At 49.6% G+C, this 19030-nt stretch overlaps 32 non-coding genes across 32 annotated transcripts; all 32 read left to right on the top strand.

Annotated features, from left to right (window-relative positions):
- Nucleotides 1–679: 679 nt before the first annotated feature.
- Nucleotides 680–761, top strand: Trnas-uga (transfer RNA serine (anticodon UGA)). Its single transcript has one exon. It is a non-coding gene; the product is annotated as a tRNA-Ser (tRNA).
- Nucleotides 762–1341: 580 nt separating this feature from the next.
- Nucleotides 1342–1414, top strand: Trnaf-gaa (transfer RNA phenylalanine (anticodon GAA)). Its single transcript has one exon. It is a non-coding gene; the product is annotated as a tRNA-Phe (tRNA).
- Nucleotides 1415–1954: 540 nt separating this feature from the next.
- Trnak-uuu (transfer RNA lysine (anticodon UUU)) lies at nucleotides 1955–2027 on the top strand. Its single transcript has one exon. It is a non-coding gene; the product is annotated as a tRNA-Lys (tRNA).
- Nucleotides 2028–2165: 138 nt separating this feature from the next.
- Nucleotides 2166–2247, top strand: Trnas-cga (transfer RNA serine (anticodon CGA)). The gene has a single exon. It is a non-coding gene; the product is annotated as a tRNA-Ser (tRNA).
- Nucleotides 2248–2987: 740 nt separating this feature from the next.
- Nucleotides 2988–3069, top strand: Trnas-uga (transfer RNA serine (anticodon UGA)). Its single transcript has one exon. It is a non-coding gene; the product is annotated as a tRNA-Ser (tRNA).
- A 580-nt stretch (nucleotides 3070–3649) lies between these two features.
- Trnaf-gaa (transfer RNA phenylalanine (anticodon GAA)) lies at nucleotides 3650–3722 on the top strand. The gene has a single exon. It is a non-coding gene; the product is annotated as a tRNA-Phe (tRNA).
- A 540-nt stretch (nucleotides 3723–4262) lies between these two features.
- Nucleotides 4263–4335, top strand: Trnak-uuu (transfer RNA lysine (anticodon UUU)). The gene has a single exon. It is a non-coding gene; the product is annotated as a tRNA-Lys (tRNA).
- Nucleotides 4336–4473: 138 nt separating this feature from the next.
- Nucleotides 4474–4555, top strand: Trnas-cga (transfer RNA serine (anticodon CGA)). The gene has a single exon. It is a non-coding gene; the product is annotated as a tRNA-Ser (tRNA).
- A 740-nt stretch (nucleotides 4556–5295) lies between these two features.
- On the top strand, nucleotides 5296–5377 carry Trnas-uga (transfer RNA serine (anticodon UGA)). Its single transcript has one exon. It is a non-coding gene; the product is annotated as a tRNA-Ser (tRNA).
- A 580-nt stretch (nucleotides 5378–5957) lies between these two features.
- On the top strand, nucleotides 5958–6030 carry Trnaf-gaa (transfer RNA phenylalanine (anticodon GAA)). The gene has a single exon. It is a non-coding gene; the product is annotated as a tRNA-Phe (tRNA).
- A 540-nt stretch (nucleotides 6031–6570) lies between these two features.
- Trnak-uuu (transfer RNA lysine (anticodon UUU)) lies at nucleotides 6571–6643 on the top strand. The gene has a single exon. It is a non-coding gene; the product is annotated as a tRNA-Lys (tRNA).
- Nucleotides 6644–6781: 138 nt separating this feature from the next.
- Trnas-cga (transfer RNA serine (anticodon CGA)) lies at nucleotides 6782–6863 on the top strand. Its single transcript has one exon. It is a non-coding gene; the product is annotated as a tRNA-Ser (tRNA).
- Nucleotides 6864–7603: 740 nt separating this feature from the next.
- On the top strand, nucleotides 7604–7685 carry Trnas-uga (transfer RNA serine (anticodon UGA)). Its single transcript has one exon. It is a non-coding gene; the product is annotated as a tRNA-Ser (tRNA).
- A 580-nt stretch (nucleotides 7686–8265) lies between these two features.
- Trnaf-gaa (transfer RNA phenylalanine (anticodon GAA)) lies at nucleotides 8266–8338 on the top strand. The gene has a single exon. It is a non-coding gene; the product is annotated as a tRNA-Phe (tRNA).
- A 540-nt stretch (nucleotides 8339–8878) lies between these two features.
- Nucleotides 8879–8951, top strand: Trnak-uuu (transfer RNA lysine (anticodon UUU)). The gene has a single exon. It is a non-coding gene; the product is annotated as a tRNA-Lys (tRNA).
- A 138-nt stretch (nucleotides 8952–9089) lies between these two features.
- Trnas-cga (transfer RNA serine (anticodon CGA)) lies at nucleotides 9090–9171 on the top strand. The gene has a single exon. It is a non-coding gene; the product is annotated as a tRNA-Ser (tRNA).
- Nucleotides 9172–9911: 740 nt separating this feature from the next.
- Trnas-uga (transfer RNA serine (anticodon UGA)) lies at nucleotides 9912–9993 on the top strand. Its single transcript has one exon. It is a non-coding gene; the product is annotated as a tRNA-Ser (tRNA).
- A 580-nt stretch (nucleotides 9994–10573) lies between these two features.
- On the top strand, nucleotides 10574–10646 carry Trnaf-gaa (transfer RNA phenylalanine (anticodon GAA)). The gene has a single exon. It is a non-coding gene; the product is annotated as a tRNA-Phe (tRNA).
- A 540-nt stretch (nucleotides 10647–11186) lies between these two features.
- Nucleotides 11187–11259, top strand: Trnak-uuu (transfer RNA lysine (anticodon UUU)). The gene has a single exon. It is a non-coding gene; the product is annotated as a tRNA-Lys (tRNA).
- Nucleotides 11260–11397: 138 nt separating this feature from the next.
- Trnas-cga (transfer RNA serine (anticodon CGA)) lies at nucleotides 11398–11479 on the top strand. Its single transcript has one exon. It is a non-coding gene; the product is annotated as a tRNA-Ser (tRNA).
- A 740-nt stretch (nucleotides 11480–12219) lies between these two features.
- On the top strand, nucleotides 12220–12301 carry Trnas-uga (transfer RNA serine (anticodon UGA)). Its single transcript has one exon. It is a non-coding gene; the product is annotated as a tRNA-Ser (tRNA).
- Nucleotides 12302–12881: 580 nt separating this feature from the next.
- On the top strand, nucleotides 12882–12954 carry Trnaf-gaa (transfer RNA phenylalanine (anticodon GAA)). The gene has a single exon. It is a non-coding gene; the product is annotated as a tRNA-Phe (tRNA).
- A 540-nt stretch (nucleotides 12955–13494) lies between these two features.
- On the top strand, nucleotides 13495–13567 carry Trnak-uuu (transfer RNA lysine (anticodon UUU)). The gene has a single exon. It is a non-coding gene; the product is annotated as a tRNA-Lys (tRNA).
- A 138-nt stretch (nucleotides 13568–13705) lies between these two features.
- Nucleotides 13706–13787, top strand: Trnas-cga (transfer RNA serine (anticodon CGA)). Its single transcript has one exon. It is a non-coding gene; the product is annotated as a tRNA-Ser (tRNA).
- Nucleotides 13788–14527: 740 nt separating this feature from the next.
- Trnas-uga (transfer RNA serine (anticodon UGA)) lies at nucleotides 14528–14609 on the top strand. The gene has a single exon. It is a non-coding gene; the product is annotated as a tRNA-Ser (tRNA).
- Nucleotides 14610–15189: 580 nt separating this feature from the next.
- On the top strand, nucleotides 15190–15262 carry Trnaf-gaa (transfer RNA phenylalanine (anticodon GAA)). Its single transcript has one exon. It is a non-coding gene; the product is annotated as a tRNA-Phe (tRNA).
- A 540-nt stretch (nucleotides 15263–15802) lies between these two features.
- Trnak-uuu (transfer RNA lysine (anticodon UUU)) lies at nucleotides 15803–15875 on the top strand. The gene has a single exon. It is a non-coding gene; the product is annotated as a tRNA-Lys (tRNA).
- A 138-nt stretch (nucleotides 15876–16013) lies between these two features.
- Trnas-cga (transfer RNA serine (anticodon CGA)) lies at nucleotides 16014–16095 on the top strand. The gene has a single exon. It is a non-coding gene; the product is annotated as a tRNA-Ser (tRNA).
- Nucleotides 16096–16835: 740 nt separating this feature from the next.
- On the top strand, nucleotides 16836–16917 carry Trnas-uga (transfer RNA serine (anticodon UGA)). The gene has a single exon. It is a non-coding gene; the product is annotated as a tRNA-Ser (tRNA).
- A 580-nt stretch (nucleotides 16918–17497) lies between these two features.
- On the top strand, nucleotides 17498–17570 carry Trnaf-gaa (transfer RNA phenylalanine (anticodon GAA)). The gene has a single exon. It is a non-coding gene; the product is annotated as a tRNA-Phe (tRNA).
- Nucleotides 17571–18110: 540 nt separating this feature from the next.
- On the top strand, nucleotides 18111–18183 carry Trnak-uuu (transfer RNA lysine (anticodon UUU)). The gene has a single exon. It is a non-coding gene; the product is annotated as a tRNA-Lys (tRNA).
- A 138-nt stretch (nucleotides 18184–18321) lies between these two features.
- Nucleotides 18322–18403, top strand: Trnas-cga (transfer RNA serine (anticodon CGA)). Its single transcript has one exon. It is a non-coding gene; the product is annotated as a tRNA-Ser (tRNA).
- Nucleotides 18404–19030: the final 627 nt, after the last annotated feature.

Below are 19030 nucleotides of genomic sequence, written 5' to 3'. Positions count from 1 at the left end.
CGGGTGCAAACCAGTGACGCCATTCTCAACAAGACGAAAATTTCCGTTTTAAGAATACTGAGTTTTCGCGACGACCGCTGCTTACTCTGGCTATCGGTTCACCTCACACTGACACTGACGCTGGGACTGCAGAAAGCCGTCGCTGAGATCGTGAGTACACAGATGTGCTCGAAAGTGATGGACAGAGCGAACATCTCATTTTCTTTTTAAGAATCGCAATTTCAATCACTCGAGTGCGGCAAAAGCAGTGGTGCAGCGTTTCTTTTCTTAAGATCTCGCAGCTGCTTGGAGGTATGTCCATCGTTTTAAGACGGCAGAAAACTAGCGTCAGCGGTGCGTCAGTGGGAAGTCTGTGAAGTCGCCATTGGAGCCGTAAGCCAGTAATTACGACATGCGAATCACTCGCACACCACGCAGCTGTACGATAATGCTCTTGCGTGGGTCCGCATAGCTGAGTCGGTAGAGCGTTAGGTTTTCAACCGAAGGGTCCTGGGTTCAAGTCCCTGTCTGGGCGAAAATTAATACACCTGGGTTCAAGTCCCTGTCTGGGCGAAAATTAATACACTTTCGTAACGGCTAATGGAAACCGTACAGGAAAGAGTGAGGCCACGCCGTTTTCTGCCACCAGATTGCTTCTAAAGATGGCGGTTTCAGTTGTCGGGAGTCGCTTCCGCCACCGGCAGTCGTGGCCGAGTGGTTAAGGCGTCTGACTTGAAATCAGATTCCCTCTGGGAGCGTAGGTTCGAGTCCTGCCGACTGCGAAAATTTTCTCGCTCTCAAATGGCGGACGTTCAGCTGCATCCTAGCAGTTGCGTCACTACTAAACACGTGGGTCACCAGCAATGTGCAGTGCTATTTGATCCAGGGCGCAGCGCTACAGTCGCGCCCAGAAGCCGCAGCTCATCTCCGCGTCTCACAGGCGTCCACCAGGTGTTAGTACAAGTGTCGCCTCACTGGGCAGTGCAGATGTGTCCATTTTAGCTTGCAGACGATGACGTGTGAGCTAACGCAAGTCGAATGTTTTACCGTGTGTATCTGCAAGATACTGCCTCTCATACGGTGGAGAGACTCACTCCTTCTTGTGTCTCGTTCTCCGCACACGAGTTGCCCCTGGCATCGATATAGCACGGGTTTTCTAGCGTCAGCGAAGTCAATATTACACGAATCGAGTCGACATGTTTGCTTGTTACGATGACGGAAGAAGAAGAAATGTGTGTGTAACTTCACTGCATCGGTTGCTCGCCTTTCAGCGCCCCTGTGTCTGATCAGACGAAGGTGACTGTGAAATTGGCAACGAGGCAGAGTTTAATGAACACATGCAAATGACAACCTTCACCGTCAGCCGAAATAGCTCAGTTGGGAGAGCGTTAGACTGAAGATCTAAAGGTCCCTGGTTCGATCCCGGGTTTCGGCACCGATTCGTTTTGATGCGACGCCAATGGAATTACTCTGCGTTTGTGATAATGCAACTACCGCTGACAACAAAAATGACTCTCTCCTGTAGCTGTTCTGGTTGTCTAGTGCATGCCATAAGAGGAACTCACTAGACAACTAACTCCCCTAGAAGCAAAAGAATTAAAAATATCCTACCGACTGCATTCCTTTTTCTGTGTCAGGTGGTGAAGAACGTCTTCAACGGAACCGTGAAATGAGCGAAAGCGTGGGAAACATTGCATTCGAAATGCTTGTGAATTTTCCAATTGCCCAGTGAGTGTCGACAAAACACGTAAATTCTCTGCTCCAACGTATGAGACGTAACAACTGGTGCAATTTGTTGTTGCATCATGTGCCAGCAGTCTTCGATAGTGTGTTACGAGCTTAGCGCGATAAGTTTGTAGACAGCATTTAGGCGACGTTTTATTTGTTAACGGCCCCATACAGCGATTGCACAACAGTAAAGGACATGAGTCAATGTATAGTTGTGCGTCGTGGGAGGTTTTGCAGCCTCGTGTGAGCTCGGATAGCTCAGTCGGTAGAGCATTAGGCTTTTAACCTAAGGGCCCCGGTTTCAAGTCCCTGTCCAGGCGGAAATTTTAATACTTTGGTAGCGATTCGTCTGGTAGCGGTGGAGACGCTACAGAAAATAATGCAGCTACGCCGTTTTCTGACACCACAGTGCTTTAAACGGTAGCAGTTGCATGTGTCCGGAGAACACCGCGCTAACGGCAGTCGTGGCCGAGTGGTTAAGGCGTCTGACTCGAGATCAGATTCCCTCTGGGAGCGTAGGTTCGAATCCTACCGTGTGCGTGCGATTTTGCGTAAAGAGGAGCAAACATTTTCGCACACATGTGACATGTGTGGGCGAATGCGGGTGCAAACCAGTGACGCCATTCTCAACAAGACGAAAATTTCCGTTTTAAGAATACTGAGTTTTCGCGACGACCGCTGCTTACTCTGGCTATCGGTTCACCTCACACTGACACTGACGCTGGGACTGCAGAAAGCCGTCGCTGAGATCGTGAGTACACAGATGTGCTCGAAAGTGATGGACAGAGCGAACATCTCATTTTCTTTTTAAGAATCGCAATTTCAATCACTCGAGTGCGGCAAAAGCAGTGGTGCAGCGTTTCTTTTCTTAAGATCTCGCAGCTGCTTGGAGGTATGTCCATCGTTTTAAGACGGCAGAAAACTAGCGTCAGCGGTGCGTCAGTGGGAAGTCTGTGAAGTCGCCATTGGAGCCGTAAGCCAGTAATTACGACATGCGAATCACTCGCACACCACGCAGCTGTACGATAATGCTCTTGCGTGGGTCCGCATAGCTGAGTCGGTAGAGCGTTAGGTTTTCAACCGAAGGGTCCTGGGTTCAAGTCCCTGTCTGGGCGAAAATTAATACACCTGGGTTCAAGTCCCTGTCTGGGCGAAAATTAATACACTTTCGTAACGGCTAATGGAAACCGTACAGGAAAGAGTGAGGCCACGCCGTTTTCTGCCACCAGATTGCTTCTAAAGATGGCGGTTTCAGTTGTCGGGAGTCGCTTCCGCCACCGGCAGTCGTGGCCGAGTGGTTAAGGCGTCTGACTTGAAATCAGATTCCCTCTGGGAGCGTAGGTTCGAGTCCTGCCGACTGCGAAAATTTTCTCGCTCTCAAATGGCGGACGTTCAGCTGCATCCTAGCAGTTGCGTCACTACTAAACACGTGGGTCACCAGCAATGTGCAGTGCTATTTGATCCAGGGCGCAGCGCTACAGTCGCGCCCAGAAGCCGCAGCTCATCTCCGCGTCTCACAGGCGTCCACCAGGTGTTAGTACAAGTGTCGCCTCACTGGGCAGTGCAGATGTGTCCATTTTAGCTTGCAGACGATGACGTGTGAGCTAACGCAAGTCGAATGTTTTACCGTGTGTATCTGCAAGATACTGCCTCTCATACGGTGGAGAGACTCACTCCTTCTTGTGTCTCGTTCTCCGCACACGAGTTGCCCCTGGCATCGATATAGCACGGGTTTTCTAGCGTCAGCGAAGTCAATATTACACGAATCGAGTCGACATGTTTGCTTGTTACGATGACGGAAGAAGAAGAAATGTGTGTGTAACTTCACTGCATCGGTTGCTCGCCTTTCAGCGCCCCTGTGTCTGATCAGACGAAGGTGACTGTGAAATTGGCAACGAGGCAGAGGTTAATGAACACATGCAAATGACAACCTTCACCGTCAGCCGAAATAGCTCAGTTGGGAGAGCGTTAGACTGAAGATCTAAAGGTCCCTGGTTCGATCCCGGGTTTCGGCACCGATTCGTTTTGATGCGACGCCAATGGAATTACTCTGCGTTTGTGATAATGCAACTACCGCTGACAACAAAAATGACTCTCTCCTGTAGCTGTTCTGGTTGTCTAGTGCATGCCATAAGAGGAACTCACTAGACAACTAACTCCCCTAGAAGCAAAAGAATTAAAAATATCCTACCGACTGCATTCCTTTTTCTGTGTCAGGTGGTGAAGAACGTCTTCAACGGAACCGTGAAATGAGCGAAAGCGTGGGAAACATTGCATTCGAAATGCTTGTGAATTTTCCAATTGCCCAGTGAGTGTCGACAAAACACGTAAATTCTCTGCTCCAACGTATGAGACGTAACAACTGGTGCAATTTGTTGTTGCATCATGTGCCAGCAGTCTTCGATAGTGTGTTACGAGCTTAGCGCGATAAGTTTGTAGACAGCATTTAGGCGACGTTTTATTTGTTAACGGCCCCATACAGCGATTGCACAACAGTAAAGGACATGAGTCAATGTATAGTTGTGCGTCGTGGGAGGTTTTGCAGCCTCGTGTGAGCTCGGATAGCTCAGTCGGTAGAGCATTAGGCTTTTAACCTAAGGGCCCCGGTTTCAAGTCCCTGTCCAGGCGGAAATTTTAATACTTTGGTAGCGATTCGTCTGGTAGCGGTGGAGACGCTACAGAAAATAATGCAGCTACGCCGTTTTCTGACACCACAGTGCTTTAAACGGTAGCAGTTGCATGTGTCCGGAGAACACCGCGCTAACGGCAGTCGTGGCCGAGTGGTTAAGGCGTCTGACTCGAAATCAGATTCCCTCTGGGAGCGTAGGTTCGAATCCTACCGTGTGCGTGCGATTTTGCGTAAAGAGGAGCAAACATTTTCGCACACATGTGACATGTGTGGGCGAATGCGGGTGCAAACCAGTGACGCCATTCTCAACAAGACGAAAATTTCCGTTTTAAGAATACTGAGTTTTCGCGACGACCGCTGCTTACTCTGGCTATCGGTTCACCTCACACTGACACTGACGCTGGGACTGCAGAAAGCCGTCGCTGAGATCGTGAGTACACAGATGTGCTCGAAAGTGATGGACAGAGCGAACATCTCATTTTCTTTTTAAGAATCGCAATTTCAATCACTCGAGTGCGGCAAAAGCAGTGGTGCAGCGTTTCTTTTCTTAAGATCTCGCAGCTGCTTGGAGGTATGTCCATCGTTTTAAGACGGCAGAAAACTAGCGTCAGCGGTGCGTCAGTGGGAAGTCTGTGAAGTCGCCATTGGAGCCGTAAGCCAGTAATTACGACATGCGAATCACTCGCACACCACGCAGCTGTACGATAATGCTCTTGCGTGGGTCCGCATAGCTGAGTCGGTAGAGCGTTAGGTTTTCAACCGAAGGGTCCTGGGTTCAAGTCCCTGTCTGGGCGAAAATTAATACACCTGGGTTCAAGTCCCTGTCTGGGCGAAAATTAATACACTTTCGTAACGGCTAATGGAAACCGTACAGGAAAGAGTGAGGCCACGCCGTTTTCTGCCACCAGATTGCTTCTAAAGATGGCGGTTTCAGTTGTCGGGAGTCGCTTCCGCCACCGGCAGTCGTGGCCGAGTGGTTAAGGCGTCTGACTTGAAATCAGATTCCCTCTGGGAGCGTAGGTTCGAGTCCTGCCGACTGCGAAAATTTTCTCGCTCTCAAATGGCGGACGTTCAGCTGCATCCTAGCAGTTGCGTCACTACTAAACACGTGGGTCACCAGCAATGTGCAGTGCTATTTGATCCAGGGCGCAGCGCTACAGTCGCGCCCAGAAGCCGCAGCTCATCTCCGCGTCTCACAGGCGTCCACCAGGTGTTAGTACAAGTGTCGCCTCACTGGGCAGTGCAGATGTGTCCATTTTAGCTTGCAGACGATGACGTGTGAGCTAACGCAAGTCGAATGTTTTACCGTGTGTATCTGCAAGATACTGCCTCTCATACGGTGGAGAGACTCACTCCTTCTTGTGTCTCGTTCTCCGCACACGAGTTGCCCCTGGCATCGATATAGCACGGGTTTTCTAGCGTCAGCGAAGTCAATATTACACGAATCGAGTCGACATGTTTGCTTGTTACGATGACGGAAGAAGAAGAAATGTGTGTGTAACTTCACTGCATCGGTTGCTCGCCTTTCAGCGCCCCTGTGTCTGATCAGACGAAGGTGACTGTGAAATTGGCAACGAGGCAGAGGTTAATGAACACATGCAAATGACAACCTTCACCGTCAGCCGAAATAGCTCAGTTGGGAGAGCGTTAGACTGAAGATCTAAAGGTCCCTGGTTCGATCCCGGGTTTCGGCACCGATTCGTTTTGATGCGACGCCAATGGAATTACTCTGCGTTTGTGATAATGCAACTACCGCTGACAACAAAAATGACTCTCTCCTGTAGCTGTTCTGGTTGTCTAGTGCATGCCATAAGAGGAACTCACTAGACAACTAACTCCCCTAGAAGCAAAAGAATTAAAAATATCCTACCGACTGCATTCCTTTTTCTGTGTCAGGTGGTGAAGAACGTCTTCAACGGAACCGTGAAATGAGCGAAAGCGTGGGAAACATTGCATTCGAAATGCTTGTGAATTTTCCAATTGCCCAGTGAGTGTCGACAAAACACGTAAATTCTCTGCTCCAACGTATGAGACGTAACAACTGGTGCAATTTGTTGTTGCATCATGTGCCAGCAGTCTTCGATAGTGTGTTACGAGCTTAGCGCGATAAGTTTGTAGACAGCATTTAGGCGACGTTTTATTTGTTAACGGCCCCATACAGCGATTGCACAACAGTAAAGGACATGAGTCAATGTATAGTTGTGCGTCGTGGGAGGTTTTGCAGCCTCGTGTGAGCTCGGATAGCTCAGTCGGTAGAGCATTAGGCTTTTAACCTAAGGGCCCCGGTTTCAAGTCCCTGTCCAGGCGGAAATTTTAATACTTTGGTAGCGATTCGTCTGGTAGCGGTGGAGACGCTACAGAAAATAATGCAGCTACGCCGTTTTCTGACACCACAGTGCTTTAAACGGTAGCAGTTGCATGTGTCCGGAGAACACCGCGCTAACGGCAGTCGTGGCCGAGTGGTTAAGGCGTCTGACTCGAAATCAGATTCCCTCTGGGAGCGTAGGTTCGAATCCTACCGTGTGCGTGCGATTTTGCGTAAAGAGGAGCAAACATTTTCGCACACATGTGACATGTGTGGGCGAATGCGGGTGCAAACCAGTGACGCCATTCTCAACAAGACGAAAATTTCCGTTTTAAGAATACTGAGTTTTCGCGACGACCGCTGCTTACTCTGGCTATCGGTTCACCTCACACTGACACTGACGCTGGGACTGCAGAAAGCCGTCGCTGAGATCGTGAGTACACAGATGTGCTCGAAAGTGATGGACAGAGCGAACATCTCATTTTCTTTTTAAGAATCGCAATTTCAATCACTCGAGTGCGGCAAAAGCAGTGGTGCAGCGTTTCTTTTCTTAAGATCTCGCAGCTGCTTGGAGGTATGTCCATCGTTTTAAGACGGCAGAAAACTAGCGTCAGCGGTGCGTCAGTGGGAAGTCTGTGAAGTCGCCATTGGAGCCGTAAGCCAGTAATTACGACATGCGAATCACTCGCACACCACGCAGCTGTACGATAATGCTCTTGCGTGGGTCCGCATAGCTGAGTCGGTAGAGCGTTAGGTTTTCAACCGAAGGGTCCTGGGTTCAAGTCCCTGTCTGGGCGAAAATTAATACACCTGGGTTCAAGTCCCTGTCTGGGCGAAAATTAATACACTTTCGTAACGGCTAATGGAAACCGTACAGGAAAGAGTGAGGCCACGCCGTTTTCTGCCACCAGATTGCTTCTAAAGATGGCGGTTTCAGTTGTCGGGAGTCGCTTCCGCCACCGGCAGTCGTGGCCGAGTGGTTAAGGCGTCTGACTTGAAATCAGATTCCCTCTGGGAGCGTAGGTTCGAGTCCTGCCGACTGCGAAAATTTTCTCGCTCTCAAATGGCGGACGTTCAGCTGCATCCTAGCAGTTGCGTCACTACTAAACACGTGGGTCACCAGCAATGTGCAGTGCTATTTGATCCAGGGCGCAGCGCTACAGTCGCGCCCAGAAGCCGCAGCTCATCTCCGCGTCTCACAGGCGTCCACCAGGTGTTAGTACAAGTGTCGCCTCACTGGGCAGTGCAGATGTGTCCATTTTAGCTTGCAGACGATGACGTGTGAGCTAACGCAAGTCGAATGTTTTACCGTGTGTATCTGCAAGATACTGCCTCTCATACGGTGGAGAGACTCACTCCTTCTTGTGTCTCGTTCTCCGCACACGAGTTGCCCCTGGCATCGATATAGCACGGGTTTTCTAGCGTCAGCGAAGTCAATATTACACGAATCGAGTCGACATGTTTGCTTGTTACGATGACGGAAGAAGAAGAAATGTGTGTGTAACTTCACTGCATCGGTTGCTCGCCTTTCAGCGCCCCTGTGTCTGATCAGACGAAGGTGACTGTGAAATTGGCAACGAGGCAGAGGTTAATGAACACATGCAAATGACAACCTTCACCGTCAGCCGAAATAGCTCAGTTGGGAGAGCGTTAGACTGAAGATCTAAAGGTCCCTGGTTCGATCCCGGGTTTCGGCACCGATTCGTTTTGATGCGACGCCAATGGAATTACTCTGCGTTTGTGATAATGCAACTACCGCTGACAACAAAAATGACTCTCTCCTGTAGCTGTTCTGGTTGTCTAGTGCATGCCATAAGAGGAACTCACTAGACAACTAACTCCCCTAGAAGCAAAAGAATTAAAAATATCCTACCGACTGCATTCCTTTTTCTGTGTCAGGTGGTGAAGAACGTCTTCAACGGAACCGTGAAATGAGCGAAAGCGTGGGAAACATTGCATTCGAAATGCTTGTGAATTTTCCAATTGCCCAGTGAGTGTCGACAAAACACGTAAATTCTCTGCTCCAACGTATGAGACGTAACAACTGGTGCAATTTGTTGTTGCATCATGTGCCAGCAGTCTTCGATAGTGTGTTACGAGCTTAGCGCGATAAGTTTGTAGACAGCATTTAGGCGACGTTTTATTTGTTAACGGCCCCATACAGCGATTGCACAACAGTAAAGGACATGAGTCAATGTATAGTTGTGCGTCGTGGGAGGTTTTGCAGCCTCGTGTGAGCTCGGATAGCTCAGTCGGTAGAGCATTAGGCTTTTAACCTAAGGGCCCCGGTTTCAAGTCCCTGTCCAGGCGGAAATTTTAATACTTTGGTAGCGATTCGTCTGGTAGCGGTGGAGACGCTACAGAAAATAATGCAGCTACGCCGTTTTCTGACACCACAGTGCTTTAAACGGTAGCAGTTGCATGTGTCCGGAGAACACCGCGCTAACGGCAGTCGTGGCCGAGTGGTTAAGGCGTCTGACTCGAAATCAGATTCCCTCTGGGAGCGTAGGTTCGAATCCTACCGTGTGCGTGCGATTTTGCGTAAAGAGGAGCAAACATTTTCGCACACATGTGACATGTGTGGGCGAATGCGGGTGCAAACCAGTGACGCCATTCTCAACAAGACGAAAATTTCCGTTTTAAGAATACTGAGTTTTCGCGACGACCGCTGCTTACTCTGGCTATCGGTTCACCTCACACTGACACTGACGCTGGGACTGCAGAAAGCCGTCGCTGAGATCGTGAGTACACAGATGTGCTCGAAAGTGATGGACAGAGCGAACATCTCATTTTCTTTTTAAGAATCGCAATTTCAATCACTCGAGTGCGGCAAAAGCAGTGGTGCAGCGTTTCTTTTCTTAAGATCTCGCAGCTGCTTGGAGGTATGTCCATCGTTTTAAGACGGCAGAAAACTAGCGTCAGCGGTGCGTCAGTGGGAAGTCTGTGAAGTCGCCATTGGAGCCGTAAGCCAGTAATTACGACATGCGAATCACTCGCACACCACGCAGCTGTACGATAATGCTCTTGCGTGGGTCCGCATAGCTGAGTCGGTAGAGCGTTAGGTTTTCAACCGAAGGGTCCTGGGTTCAAGTCCCTGTCTGGGCGAAAATTAATACACCTGGGTTCAAGTCCCTGTCTGGGCGAAAATTAATACACTTTCGTAACGGCTAATGGAAACCGTACAGGAAAGAGTGAGGCCACGCCGTTTTCTGCCACCAGATTGCTTCTAAAGATGGCGGTTTCAGTTGTCGGGAGTCGCTTCCGCCACCGGCAGTCGTGGCCGAGTGGTTAAGGCGTCTGACTTGAAATCAGATTCCCTCTGGGAGCGTAGGTTCGAGTCCTGCCGACTGCGAAAATTTTCTCGCTCTCAAATGGCGGACGTTCAGCTGCATCCTAGCAGTTGCGTCACTACTAAACACGTGGGTCACCAGCAATGTGCAGTGCTATTTGATCCAGGGCGCAGCGCTACAGTCGCGCCCAGAAGCCGCAGCTCATCTCCGCGTCTCACAGGCGTCCACCAGGTGTTAGTACAAGTGTCGCCTCACTGGGCAGTGCAGATGTGTCCATTTTAGCTTGCAGACGATGACGTGTGAGCTAACGCAAGTCGAATGTTTTACCGTGTGTATCTGCAAGATACTGCCTCTCATACGGTGGAGAGACTCACTCCTTCTTGTGTCTCGTTCTCCGCACACGAGTTGCCCCTGGCATCGATATAGCACGGGTTTTCTAGCGTCAGCGAAGTCAATATTACACGAATCGAGTCGACATGTTTGCTTGTTACGATGACGGAAGAAGAAGAAATGTGTGTGTAACTTCACTGCATCGGTTGCTCGCCTTTCAGCGCCCCTGTGTCTGATCAGACGAAGGTGACTGTGAAATTGGCAACGAGGCAGAGGTTAATGAACACATGCAAATGACAACCTTCACCGTCAGCCGAAATAGCTCAGTTGGGAGAGCGTTAGACTGAAGATCTAAAGGTCCCTGGTTCGATCCCGGGTTTCGGCACCGATTCGTTTTGATGCGACGCCAATGGAATTACTCTGCGTTTGTGATAATGCAACTACCGCTGACAACAAAAATGACTCTCTCCTGTAGCTGTTCTGGTTGTCTAGTGCATGCCATAAGAGGAACTCACTAGACAACTAACTCCCCTAGAAGCAAAAGAATTAAAAATATCCTACCGACTGCATTCCTTTTTCTGTGTCAGGTGGTGAAGAACGTCTTCAACGGAACCGTGAAATGAGCGAAAGCGTGGGAAACATTGCATTCGAAATGCTTGTGAATTTTCCAATTGCCCAGTGAGTGTCGACAAAACACGTAAATTCTCTGCTCCAACGTATGAGACGTAACAACTGGTGCAATTTGTTGTTGCATCATGTGCCAGCAGTCTTCGATAGTGTGTTACGAGCTTAGCGCGATAAGTTTGTAGACAGCATTTAGGCGACGTTTTATTTGTTAACGGCCCCATACAGCGATTGCACAACAGTAAAGGACATGAGTCAATGTATAGTTGTGCGTCGTGGGAGGTTTTGCAGCCTCGTGTGAGCTCGGATAGCTCAGTCGGTAGAGCATTAGGCTTTTAACCTAAGGGCCCCGGTTTCAAGTCCCTGTCCAGGCGGAAATTTTAATACTTTGGTAGCGATTCGTCTGGTAGCGGTGGAGACGCTACAGAAAATAATGCAGCTACGCCGTTTTCTGACACCACAGTGCTTTAAACGGTAGCAGTTGCATGTGTCCGGAGAACACCGCGCTAACGGCAGTCGTGGCCGAGTGGTTAAGGCGTCTGACTCGAAATCAGATTCCCTCTGGGAGCGTAGGTTCGAATCCTACCGTGTGCGTGCGATTTTGCGTAAAGAGGAGCAAACATTTTCGCACACATGTGACATGTGTGGGCGAATGCGGGTGCAAACCAGTGACGCCATTCTCAACAAGACGAAAATTTCCGTTTTAAGAATACTGAGTTTTCGCGACGACCGCTGCTTACTCTGGCTATCGGTTCACCTCACACTGACACTGACGCTGGGACTGCAGAAAGCCGTCGCTGAGATCGTGAGTACACAGATGTGCTCGAAAGTGATGGACAGAGCGAACATCTCATTTTCTTTTTAAGAATCGCAATTTCAATCACTCGAGTGCGGCAAAAGCAGTGGTGCAGCGTTTCTTTTCTTAAGATCTCGCAGCTGCTTGGAGGTATGTCCATCGTTTTAAGACGGCAGAAAACTAGCGTCAGCGGTGCGTCAGTGGGAAGTCTGTGAAGTCGCCATTGGAGCCGTAAGCCAGTAATTACGACATGCGAATCACTCGCACACCACGCAGCTGTACGATAATGCTCTTGCGTGGGTCCGCATAGCTGAGTCGGTAGAGCGTTAGGTTTTCAACCGAAGGGTCCTGGGTTCAAGTCCCTGTCTGGGCGAAAATTAATACACCTGGGTTCAAGTCCCTGTCTGGGCGAAAATTAATACACTTTCGTAACGGCTAATGGAAACCGTACAGGAAAGAGTGAGGCCACGCCGTTTTCTGCCACCAGATTGCTTCTAAAGATGGCGGTTTCAGTTGTCGGGAGTCGCTTCCGCCACCGGCAGTCGTGGCCGAGTGGTTAAGGCGTCTGACTTGAAATCAGATTCCCTCTGGGAGCGTAGGTTCGAGTCCTGCCGACTGCGAAAATTTTCTCGCTCTCAAATGGCGGACGTTCAGCTGCATCCTAGCAGTTGCGTCACTACTAAACACGTGGGTCACCAGCAATGTGCAGTGCTATTTGATCCAGGGCGCAGCGCTACAGTCGCGCCCAGAAGCCGCAGCTCATCTCCGCGTCTCACAGGCGTCCACCAGGTGTTAGTACAAGTGTCGCCTCACTGGGCAGTGCAGATGTGTCCATTTTAGCTTGCAGACGATGACGTGTGAGCTAACGCAAGTCGAATGTTTTACCGTGTGTATCTGCAAGATACTGCCTCTCATACGGTGGAGAGACTCACTCCTTCTTGTGTCTCGTTCTCCGCACACGAGTTGCCCCTGGCATCGATATAGCACGGGTTTTCTAGCGTCAGCGAAGTCAATATTACACGAATCGAGTCGACATGTTTGCTTGTTACGATGACGGAAGAAGAAGAAATGTGTGTGTAACTTCACTGCATCGGTTGCTCGCCTTTCAGCGCCCCTGTGTCTGATCAGACGAAGGTGACTGTGAAATTGGCAACGAGGCAGAGGTTAATGAACACATGCAAATGACAACCTTCACCGTCAGCCGAAATAGCTCAGTTGGGAGAGCGTTAGACTGAAGATCTAAAGGTCCCTGGTTCGATCCCGGGTTTCGGCACCGATTCGTTTTGATGCGACGCCAATGGAATTACTCTGCGTTTGTGATAATGCAACTACCGCTGACAACAAAAATGACTCTCTCCTGTAGCTGTTCTGGTTGTCTAGTGCATGCCATAAGAGGAACTCACTAGACAACTAACTCCCCTAGAAGCAAAAGAATTAAAAATATCCTACCGACTGCATTCCTTTTTCTGTGTCAGGTGGTGAAGAACGTCTTCAACGGAACCGTGAAATGAGCGAAAGCGTGGGAAACATTGCATTCGAAATGCTTGTGAATTTTCCAATTGCCCAGTGAGTGTCGACAAAACACGTAAATTCTCTGCTCCAACGTATGAGACGTAACAACTGGTGCAATTTGTTGTTGCATCATGTGCCAGCAGTCTTCGATAGTGTGTTACGAGCTTAGCGCGATAAGTTTGTAGACAGCATTTAGGCGACGTTTTATTTGTTAACGGCCCCATACAGCGATTGCACAACAGTAAAGGACATGAGTCAATGTATAGTTGTGCGTCGTGGGAGGTTTTGCAGCCTCGTGTGAGCTCGGATAGCTCAGTCGGTAGAGCATTAGGCTTTTAACCTAAGGGCCCCGGTTTCAAGTCCCTGTCCAGGCAGAAATTTTAATACTTTGGTAGCGATTCGTCTGGTAGCGGTGGAGACGCTACAGAAAATAATGCAGCTACGCCGTTTTCTGACACCACAGTGCTTTAAACGGTAGCAGTTGCATGTGTCCGGAGAACACCGCGCTAACGGCAGTCGTGGCCGAGTGGTTAAGGCGTCTGACTCGAAATCAGATTCCCTCTGGGAGCGTAGGTTCGAATCCTACCGTGTGCGTGCGATTTTGCGTAAAGAGGAGCAAACATTTTCGCACACATGTGACATGTGTGGGCGAATGCGGGTGCAAACCAGTGACGCCATTCTCAACAAGACGAAAATTTCCGTTTTAAGAATACTGAGTTTTCGCGACGACCGCTGCTTACTCTGGCTATCGGTTCACCTCACACTGACACTGACGCTGGGACTGCAGAAAGCCGTCGCTGAGATCGTGAGTACACAGATGTGCTCGAAAGTGATGGACAGAGCGAACATCTCATTTTCTTTTTAAGAATCGCAATTTCAATCACTCGAGTGCGGCAAAAGCAGTGGTGCAGCGTTTCTTTTCTTAAGATCTCGCAGCTGCTTGGAGGTATGTCCATCGTTTTAAGACGGCAGAAAACTAGCGTCAGCGGTGCGTCAGTGGGAAGTCTGTGAAGTCGCCATTGGAGCCGTAAGCCAGTAATTACGACATGCGAATCACTCGCACACCACGCAGCTGTACGATAATGCTCTTGCGTGGGTCCGCATAGCTGAGTCGGTAGAGCGTTAGGTTTTCAACCGAAGGGTCCTGGGTTCAAGTCCCTGTCTGGGCGAAAATTAATACACCTGGGTTCAAGTCCCTGTCTGGGCGAAAATTAATACACTTTCGTAACGGCTAATGGAAACCGTACAGGAAAGAGTGAGGCCACGCCGTTTTCTGCCACCAGATTGCTTCTAAAGATGGCGGTTTCAGTTGTCGGGAGTCGCTTCCGCCACCGGCAGTCGTGGCCGAGTGGTTAAGGCGTCTGACTTGAAATCAGATTCCCTCTGGGAGCGTAGGTTCGAGTCCTGCCGACTGCGAAAATTTTCTCGCTCTCAAATGGCGGACGTTCAGCTGCATCCTAGCAGTTGCGTCACTACTAAACACGTGGGTCACCAGCAATGTGCAGTGCTATTTGATCCAGGGCGCAGCGCTACAGTCGCGCCCAGAAGCCGCAGCTCATCTCCGCGTCTCACAGGCGTCCACCAGGTGTTAGTACAAGTGTCGCCTCACTGGGCAGTGCAGATGTGTCCATTTTAGCTTGCAGACGATGACGTGTGAGCTAACGCAAGTCGAATGTTTTACCGTGTGTATCTGCAAGATACTGCCTCTCATACGGTGGAGAGACTCACTCCTTCTTGTGTCTCGTTCTCCGCACACGAGTTGCCCCTGGCATCGATATAGCACGGGTTTTCTAGCGTCAGCGAAGTCAATATTACACGAATCGAGTCGACATGTTTGCTTGTTACGATGACGGAAGAAGAAGAAATGTGTGTGTAACTTCACTGCATCGGTTGCTCGCCTTTCAGCGCCCCTGTGTCTGATCAGACGAAGGTGACTGTGAAATTGGCAACGAGGCAGAGGTTAATGAACACATGCAAATGACAACCTTCACCGTCAGCCGAAATAGCTCAGTTGGGAGAGCGTTAGACTGAAGATCTAAAGGTCCCTGGTTCGATCCCGGGTTTCGGCACCGATTCGTTTTGATGCGACGCCAATGGAATTACTCTGCGTTTGTGATAATGCAACTACCGCTGACAACAAAAATGACTCTCTCCTGTAGCTGTTCTGGTTGTCTAGTGCATGCCATAAGAGGAACTCACTAGACAACTAACTCCCCTAGAAGCAAAAGAATTAAAAATATCCTACCGACTGCATTCCTTTTTCTGTGTCAGGTGGTGAAGAACGTCTTCAACGGAACCGTGAAATGAGCGAAAGCGTGGGAAACATTGCATTCGAAATGCTTGTGAATTTTCCAATTGCCCAGTGAGTGTCGACAAAACACGTAAATTCTCTGCTCCAACGTATGAGACGTAACAACTGGTGCAATTTGTTGTTGCATCATGTGCCAGCAGTCTTCGATAGTGTGTTACGAGCTTAGCGCGATAAGTTTGTAGACAGCATTTAGGCGACGTTTTATTTGTTAACGGCCCCATACAGCGATTGCACAACAGTAAAGGACATGAGTCAATGTATAGTTGTGCGTCGTGGGAGGTTTTGCAGCCTCGTGTGAGCTCGGATAGCTCAGTCGGTAGAGCATTAGGCTTTTAACCTAAGGGCCCCGGTTTCAAGTCCCTGTCCAGGCGGAAATTTTAATACTTTGGTAGCGATTCGTCTGGTAGCGGTGGAGACGCTACAGAAAATAATGCAGCTACGCCGTTTTCTGACACCACAGTGCTTTAAACGGTAGCAGTTGCATGTGTCCGGAGAACACCGCGCTAACGGCAGTCGTGGCCGAGTGGTTAAGGCGTCTGACTCGAAATCAGATTCCCTCTGGGAGCGTAGGTTCGAATCCTACCGTGTGCGTGCGATTTTGCGTAAAGAGGAGCAAACATTTTCGCACACATGTGACATGTGTGGGCGAATGCGGGTGCAAACCAGTGACGCCATTCTCAACAAGACGAAAATTTCCGTTTTAAGAATACTGAGTTTTCGCGACGACCGCTGCTTACTCTGGCTATCGGTTCACCTCACACTGACACTGACGCTGGGACTGCAGAAAGCCGTCGCTGAGATCGTGAGTACACAGATGTGCTCGAAAGTGATGGACAGAGCGAACATCTCATTTTCTTTTTAAGAATCGCAATTTCAATCACTCGAGTGCGGCAAAAGCAGTGGTGCAGCGTTTCTTTTCTTAAGATCTCGCAGCTGCTTGGAGGTATGTCCATCGTTTTAAGACGGCAGAAAACTAGCGTCAGCGGTGCGTCAGTGGGAAGTCTGTGAAGTCGCCATTGGAGCCGTAAGCCAGTAATTACGACATGCGAATCACTCGCACACCACGCAGCTGTACGATAATGCTCTTGCGTGGGTCCGCATAGCTGAGTCGGTAGAGCGTTAGGTTTTCAACCGAAGGGTCCTGGGTTCAAGTCCCTGTCTGGGCGAAAATTAATACACCTGGGTTCAAGTCCCTGTCTGGGCGAAAATTAATACACTTTCGTAACGGCTAATGGAAACCGTACAGGAAAGAGTGAGGCCACGCCGTTTTCTGCCACCAGATTGCTTCTAAAGATGGCGGTTTCAGTTGTCGGGAGTCGCTTCCGCCACCGGCAGTCGTGGCCGAGTGGTTAAGGCGTCTGACTTGAAATCAGATTCCCTCTGGGAGCGTAGGTTCGAGTCCTGCCGACTGCGAAAATTTTCTCGCTCTCAAATGGCGGACGTTCAGCTGCATCCTAGCAGTTGCGTCACTACTAAACACGTGGGTCACCAGCAATGTGCAGTGCTATTTGATCCAGGGCGCAGCGCTACAGTCGCGCCCAGAAGCCGCAGCTCATCTCCGCGTCTCACAGGCGTCCACCAGGTGTTAGTACAAGTGTCGCCTCACTGGGCAGTGCAGATGTGTCCATTTTAGCTTGCAGACGATGACGTGTGAGCTAACGCAAGTCGAATGTTTTACCGTGTGTATCTGCAAGATACTGCCTCTCATACGGTGGAGAGACTCACTCCTTCTTGTGTCTCGTTCTCCGCACACGAGTTGCCCCTGGCATCGATATAGCACGGGTTTTCTAGCGTCAGCGAAGTCAATATTACACGAATCGAGTCGACATGTTTGCTTGTTACGATGACGGAAGAAGAAGAAATGTGTGTGTAACTTCACTGCATCGGTTGCTCGCCTTTCAGCGCCCCTGTGTCTGATCAGACGAAGGTGACTGTGAAATTGGCAACGAGGCAGAGGTTAATGAACACATGCAAATGACAACCTTCACCGTCAGCCGAAATAGCTCAGTTGGGAGAGCGTTAGACTGAAGATCTAAAGGTCCCTGGTTCGATCCCGGGTTTCGGCACCGATTCGTTTTGATGCGACGCCAATGGAATTACTCTGCGTTTGTGATAATGCAACTACCGCTGACAACAAAAATGACTCTCTCCTGTAGCTGTTCTGGTTGTCTAGTGCATGCCATAAGAGGAACTCACTAGACAACTAACTCCCCTAGAAGCAAAAGAATTAAAAATATCCTACCGACTGCATTCCTTTTTCTGTGTCAGGTGGTGAAGAACGTCTTCAACGGAACCGTGAAATGAGCGAAAGCGTGGGAAACATTGCATTCGAAATGCTTGTGAATTTTCCAATTGCCCAGTGAGTGTCGACAAAACACGTAAATTCTCTGCTCCAACGTATGAGACGTAACAACTGGTGCAATTTGTTGTTGCATCATGTGCCAGCAGTCTTCGATAGTGTGTTACGAGCTTAGCGCGATAAGTTTGTAGACAGCATTTAGGCGACGTTTTATTTGTTAACGGCCCCATACAGCGATTGCACAACAGTAAAGGACATGAGTCAATGTATAGTTGTGCGTCGTGGGAGGTTTTGCAGCCTCGTGTGAGCTCGGATAGCTCAGTCGGTAGAGCATTAGGCTTTTAACCTAAGGGCCCCGGTTTCAAGTCCCTGTCCAGGCAGAAATTTTAATACTTTGGTAGCGATTCGTCTGGTAGCGGTGGAGACGCTACAGAAAATAATGCAGCTACGCCGTTTTCTGACACCACAGTGCTTTAAACGGTAGCAGTTGCATGTGTCCGGAGAACACCGCGCTAACGGCAGTCGTGGCCGAGTGGTTAAGGCGTCTGACTCGAAATCAGATTCCCTCTGGGAGCGTAGGTTCGAATCCTACCGTGTGCGTGCGATTTTGCGTAAAGAGGAGCAAACATTTTCGCACACATGTGACATGTGTGGGCGAATGCGGGTGCAAACCAGTGACGCCATTCTCAACAAGACGAAAATTTCCGTTTTAAGAATACTGAGTTTTCGCGACGACCGCTGCTTACTCTGGCTATCGGTTCACCTCACACTGACACTGACGCTGGGACTGCAGAAAGCCGTCGCTGAGATCGTGAGTACACAGATGTGCTCGAAAGTGATGGACAGAGCGAACATCTCATTTTCTTTTTAAGAATCGCAATTTCAATCACTCGAGTGCGGCAAAAGCAGTGGTGCAGCGTTTCTTTTCTTAAGATCTCGCAGCTGCTTGGAGGTATGTCCATCGTTTTAAGACGGCAGAAAACTAGCGTCAGCGGTGCGTCAGTGGGAAGTCTGTGAAGTCGCCATTGGAGCCGTAAGCCAGTAATTACGACATGCGAATCACTCGCACACCACGCAGCTGTACGATAATGCTCTTGCGTGGGTCCGCATAGCTGAGTCGGTAGAGCGTTAGGTTTTCAACCGAAGGGTCCTGGGTTCAAGTCCCTGTCTGGGCGAAAATTAATACACCTGGGTTCAAGTCCCTGTCTGGGCGAAAATTAATACACT

The sequence above is a fragment of the Schistocerca serialis genome, chromosome 4 (genome assembly GCF_023864345.2).
Source record: "Schistocerca serialis cubense isolate TAMUIC-IGC-003099 chromosome 4, iqSchSeri2.2, whole genome shotgun sequence".
Taxonomy (NCBI): domain Eukaryota; kingdom Metazoa; phylum Arthropoda; class Insecta; order Orthoptera; family Acrididae; genus Schistocerca; species Schistocerca serialis.
This window is presented reverse-complemented; position numbering and strand designations above follow the sequence as displayed.